This window comes from Mus pahari, chromosome 23 (assembly GCF_900095145.1).
Source record: "Mus pahari chromosome 23, PAHARI_EIJ_v1.1, whole genome shotgun sequence".
Classification (NCBI taxonomy): Eukaryota; Metazoa; Chordata; class Mammalia; order Rodentia; family Muridae; genus Mus; species Mus pahari.
In genome coordinates this window covers 10340928-10347546 of record NC_034612.1, presented here as the reverse complement: position 1 = coordinate 10347546, position 6619 = coordinate 10340928, and positions in this window count along the sequence as shown.

Here is a 6619-nt window from a genome sequence, read left to right as displayed (position 1 = left end):
TGAGTTCCAGGACAGCCAGGGCTATACAGAGAAACCCTGTCTCGAAAAACAAAAAAACAAAAAACAAAACAACAACAACAAACAAAACAAAACCAAAAAGAAAGAAAGAAAGAAAGAAAGAAAGAAAGAAAGAAAGAAGGAAAGAAAGAAAAGGGGCGGGGCGAGGAGTATTGGGCTTAGGTTCAGCCACCTAAACCCAAATTAGTGTCAAGCTGTACAGTGGGTCTGTACAGAGTGGAAATGAGGCACGGTTCTCAGAGATAGTGAGAGGCAGGACTTGTGTGTGTGTGTGTGGGGGGGTGGGTTGACGCTCAGCACCGTGATTGACATCCCTTGCTTACCACTACCTCCTTCCATCCTTTTCATATAAAAGGGCATATGGGTAATACGAAGGAGATCCGGGTTCAAGCCCTGGCTCTGGGCAAGAACCTTGACCTCCACAGCCTCTGTTCCTGTGTAGACTGGGATGACATGGATACCTCTGCTCCAGGCTTTGAACAGGTAAGCCTAGTGTTGGGTGAGAGACTTGAAAATGAACAGGCAGTCAGTGTTAGTAGCCTTCATCATTGACATCTCTATTCACTATTGACACCACCGTCAACACTATCACCACTCTTATCAGCATCAGTACTAGTAACCATCATCATCATCACCATCATCATCATCACCATCATCATCACCATCATCACCATCATCATCATCATCACCATCACCACCATCATCATCACCTCTGGCCTCTCTGTACCTGGCTATGTGCAGAGAGGCCTGTGTGTCCACAGGGGTACACACACACATACACACACACACACACACACACACACACACGGCCCATCTGCTTCTTTTTTTATAGTTTATTTATTGTGTTATTTAATATAAATACACCAAATACTGTACATTAAATACAATAAACACTGCATCTGTCTTCAGACACACCAGAAGAGGGCATCTGATCCCACTACAGATGGTTGTGAGCCACCACGTGGTTGCTGGGAATTGAACTCAGGACCTCTGGAAGAGCAGTCAGTGCTCTTAACCGCTGAGTCATCGCTCCAGTCCCTTGTCTGCTTCTTTTTTTTTTTTTTCTGGTGTTATTGTTCCTTCTGATCATCCACATCAGGGATGACCACAGGTGTGTGGGTCAGGGACAGGGGGTAGGCACGCCAGGATGACACAAAGCACATGTGTGGACGTTGCCACCTTGTGCTCTCTGTACCAGCATCTCATTGCCAGAGCACTTGGGTCCTGGTCCCACATCATGTGGCTCTTGCATGTGGATCTCATGTGTGTCAAGACACATGAGTGGGTGTGCTCCCTTGGTCTGTGTTGTAAATGAGGATAGGCTTGCAGGACAGCATTTGCTGAGAGTCTCCAGGGCCAGAGGGTAGCTGAGGATTCTGGGAATTGAGCCCAGGGGACACTTGGGACTCCTAATATTTCAAGAGTTCAGAGCTGGTGAGGAGGGTTAGGCTGGGGACAGGTGACAACAGGGGCCAACCAGTTTGGACACACCTGAAGGGTCTAGATTTCATTGTTTAGATTAACTTTGAGTCAGGGTCTCTCTCATGTAGCCCAGGCTGGCCTCCAACTCACTAAAGATGCTCTTTAACTTCTGATCATCCTGCCCCCACCTTCAGAATGCTGGGATTGCAGGCGCGTGCCAACCGTGCCCACTTCACATGGTACGGGGGATTAGACTCAGGTCCTTGAGAATGCTGGGAAGGCCCTCTACCAGCTGAGCCAGATCCCCAGCCCCCACGGTCAGCAGCTTGCTTTGCCAACCCGGTTGCATATACCTCCTTCCCACACCTCCTCGATCCAGAACAGCTGTCCTCAGGGCGGTGTGACTTTTGTGCCCACAGGGGACACTGGAAAATCTCTGGAGATGTTTCTTGGGTGTCATCAGAGTGAAGAACATCAATGCTCAGAGACGCGCAATTCCAGGGTGGCTGTCCTACAACAGGAAATGGAGCAGCTCCAGGATTCAAGGGCTGCGTCTGAGGAACCCTGTCAGGTGACAGGAATGACACTCGCTGTCTCTCCTCCTGGTGCTGGGGCCAGGACTTACCATCAAGTGTACATGTTTTGTTGTTTGTTTGTTTGTTTTGATTTCCAATGTAGGATTTCCTCTGTGTAACCTTGACTGTCCTGGAACTTGCTCCAGAGACCAGGCTGGCCTTGAACTCACAGAGAACTGCCTGCCTCTGCTTCCGGAGTGCTGGGATTAAATCTGTGCACTACCAAGTCATGTTTACAAAGCATGTTTTATTCAACTGCTACCGAAACACACACACACACACACACACACCCTTGAGAAGTGTCCCATAGGCATGTTGTCTCCTCCTTGTCATCCTAGCACATGGGAGGCTGAGGCAGGAGAATTGCAAGTTTGAGAGCAGACTGGGATGCAGAAAGAGACTGTGCCTCTAAAGAGAAAAAAAGTGTCCAGGTATGGTGACAAACATCCATAAGCCCAGCACTTGGGAGGCAGAGACAGGAGGGTCAGGAGTTCAAGGTCATCCTCAGCTACCCTAAAGCCAGCCATGGATACATGAGACTCTGTCTTCAAAAAAAAAAAAAAAAAAGTCTTAAAAAAAATGGCTGGGAGGATTTCTTAGTGGGTAGAGGCACTTGCTGCCAAGCCTGGTGACTTGAGTTCCATATCAGGGACCCACACAGTAGGAGAACTGGCTCGCACAAGATTGTCATCTGACCTCTGCAGGTGTGCCACAGCACACATGAAACCCCTTGACAAATAAATACAAAATATATTATTATGATTATGATTATTATTGGGTTTTTTCAGGACAGGGTTTCTTTCTCTGTGTAGCCCTGACTGTTCTAGAACTCACTCTGTAGACCAGGCTGGCCTCGAACTCAGAAATCTGCCTGCCTCTGCCTCCCAAGTGCTGGGATTAAAGATGTTCACCACCATTGCCTGACTAAAAACCATTTTTAAAAACATTCTTTTAAAGGGAAAAGAAGCCAGGCATGGTGGCACACGCCTTTCATCCCAGCACTCGGGAGGCAGAGGCAGGTGGATCTCTGTGGGTTAGAGACTCACCCTGGTCTATGGAGTGAGTTCCAGGAAAGCCAGGGCTGTTCCATAGAGAAACTCTGTGTCAAATGAACAATGAGGTCTCCCCCTTCCTTGTTTTGGACTCCGTGTCCAACTCTGTGGCACTGGCTGAGGACCAGGTGACCATCAAGTTCTTTCCCCTGAGGTCACCTGCTGCAACCTTCACTGGATAGGTGGGGACCTCCCAGAACACTCCTGGGTTTTCCTGGTGGCACTGACTCCCACCGTGCGTCATTCCCAGGGACAAACAGTCTTTGCTAATGTGTAAAATCAGCCAGCAAGCCAAGGTCAGGACCTGGCACTCGCCGGGGCCTTTCCCTGAGGTTATCATGATCTATGGTGACCCATGATGGACGTGGGGAGCCGGCCGGGTCAAACGCCTTGAGAGAGACTGGGCCATGGCTCACTGGCAAGTGAAGGCCTTGACAGAAAACCTCACACCCCAAGAGCACGTGCAGACGAGGCCTTCCTGATTCTGTCTCACGTGGCTTGTTCTCAGATAAGGCGGGTGCTTCATTTGAGGTGACAGAATTGTCCATTTATTATTGTTGTTTCTTTCCTCCTAGGGGTTACAGTAACCTACAGAAGTCAGAGCGGCTGGGTGGTAACTGTTCAGCTACCTGGGAACCTTCTGTTCCTCCAGCCCAAGGCACCCCTTCTCTTCTGCCCCTCCACTCCAGAGTTGTTTTCAATTCTGCCACAAACTCTTTCCGTTTCTCCGAAGTCCAAGAGGTTTTGTTCCACGAGACAGGATCTCCCCATGTAGCCCAGGCTGGCCTTGAATTTCCTTTGTAGCCGAGGATATCTTTATCTTGCCGCCACCTCCCATGTGCCAGGATTACAGGCAGGCAACACTACACCCAGTGCTTAGCTGTGAGTGAGTTTTTAAGTCTCTTGGGAGGCACACCCGGATTAAAGGTCCTTCAGAGCTTGGTCTCTGGTCTCTAGGCTGGCTCACCCAACTAGCCACATTAGCTTTTTTGGCTCCAGACTTCTTCCCTTGATCTGGGATTGAGTTGTGTTGGGGAAGTGTCGCTGTAAAGGTTTCAAACCCAAATGCACCTCAAGTTCAGTCAAGGGCTCCGGGGAGGGGGCTGAATGGCAAGAGACTGAGAGGACTCGGTATCCCCAGGACAGTGGCCTTCCTGAGAGGATGGTATGGCCCAGGGTGGCTGATGGAAATAATGCCCTAAGATGGGATTCTCTGGTCTCCAGGGGTCGAACTTCTTGGTCAGGGATGGGGAGTCTTGGAACTTGGCCAAGGAGCCATGCTGTGCTGTATATGGGAAGACCTGGATTGCTGGTGGCTTAACCTGCCCGGACCTTGTTCTTACCTCGTCATGCAAGGAAGGGAATGAGGTGAGGCTTGTGACTGAGGGTGGCTGGCAAGTGTCAGAGGCTCCACCCACCTCAGCAGAAAGGTCCCTTTGTCCTGGGAACAGGGTGCACAGCTGGGCTGAGGGGGTGAGGTGAAGATTAATGAGCAACCCAGAGGTCTGGACATGGAGGCTGCTTGGTGGCCCGAGGTGTCAGGGACAGGAGTTGGCTGTCCACAGCAGCCCCTCCTCTCCCTCATCACAGCCAGCAACTGTGTGACTTTGAGCCGTGGACTTGGTCTCTCTGAACATGTTCCGGATCATCGGAATGCTTTTGGTCCAGGTAGTTGTACGTTCTGTGGTAGAATGACGTCGCAGTGGCTTTGCCACCTCTGCTGTAGTCTCAGGTGACTTCTTTTACGACCATCAACCATCGGAGTGACAACAGCGGAGCACCAGCTGCAGCCCCAGTGTCTCACACACATTGGCTCTCCCAGGAGAGGGGCCTGTATCTCTCCCTACAGCTAAGCCAAGGCACAGAGAGGCCGACTGACTTCCCTAGGGTTTACTCAGCCAGGAAGTGGTGCAGCTCCTGTGGGCAGCAGAGCCTGGCTCCAAGATCTGAGTTCTGAGTGCTGAGAGTCCCATAGGAGCCCTGTGCCTACTCTGCTGTTTTCATTTCTATTTTCATTGAAAATTAAAAATTTACATTTGTTTATTTATTCTCTGTATGTATGTACGTGTATGTGTGTAGCTTTTAGTCATTTAGCCAGTGCTGCCTCCCCCCACCCCGTGTGTGTGTATACACGTGAGTGCACGTATGTAGTTGTAATCCTAGCATGTGGGTAGTGGAGGTGAGAGGTTAAGATGTCCAGTGCCGTCTTCGTTTACGTAGCAAGTTTAAGGCTAGCCTGGGCTACACAAGATCCGTTTCAGGAAACATTAAAGAGACTCCATTCCTAGAGGCTTTGTGGAAGAGAGAGAATCTCATGGGCGAGAGCCTTGGGAGTTTGCTGTTGGTATACCATAGGCACATAATAAATGCAGATTCTCGTCTACAGCTGAGGCACTCCTCCAGGAAGCCTTCTCCAGATTCCGCCTTACGGGTGCTATGGAGACCCTGCCTTCTGTGTCCCCAGTGCCTCATGCAAGGATGGGGGAGGGGCTGACATGAGGGCAGAGGTGAGTTGGGTGGGGTCCTAGTCACCGCGCTCCAGGTAGCCAGGGGTTAGCCATCAATCCTAGGAGAGGCGAGGACACAAGTCCCCAAGGAAGACACAGGACGCCTGTGTTGTCTGGACCTTCCTGAATCTTGCCTCTCATTTTATATCTGGGTAAACTGAGGCTCAGGGTGCACTCCAGGGTCTCAGCCTTCAGAAGGACCACAAGAGTCTGACCGTGGAGCTCGGAGCAGGCCGATTTGACTAGGCTAACCGGGTAGAAAGTTCAGACCTCTTTCTGCTTCTACTCCCGTAGTGCCAGGATTATAGACACACTACCTCATCTGGCCCTGTCACATGGGCGCTGGAGAGCCAAGCTGGGGTTTCACACATGCCATCTCCCCAGACTCTCCTCAGTCCTTCTGTGACACTCCCCGCCCCCAGAACTCAGCATGGCTTTCCATTACCTGCCAGCCCCTACCCCAGCCTCCCACCGGCTCCCACCTCCTATAGCAAGGGCATTCCGAGGCCTGTGGGAAGGCAGGGGACATACTACTTTGTTTGAGGTTAAAGGTCTCGGGACTTGGCGGATGATAGGTGTCTGGTAAATATTTATTTATTGAGTGCACGAAGGCGTGAGCAGCTGTTGCTCTGAACAGTAAATAACACCCAGGCTTCCTCTGCTGGCTGTGAAATGTCAGGGATGGGAACATGATGTGAGAGTCACCCTTCTTATCCAGACTGGGGAATGGGACAACTGCTGGTTAGGCTCGTCCTGTCTCCTTTCTGTCTCCTTTCTTCCTTTCCCTCCCTCCCTCCCTCCCTCCTTCCCTCCTTCCCTCCCTCCCTTCCTTCCTTTCCTTCCTTCTTCCCTCCATTCTCTCTTCTTCCTTCCTTCCTTCTTTCCTTTCTTCCTTCCTTCCTTTTTTCCTTCCTACCTTTCTTCCTCCCTTTTCTCTCCTTCTTTCCTTCTTTCCTTCCTTCCTTCCTTCTTCCCTCCATTCTCCCTTCCTTCCTTCCTTCCTTCCTTCCTTCCTTCCTTCCTTCCTTCCTTCCTTCCTTCCTTC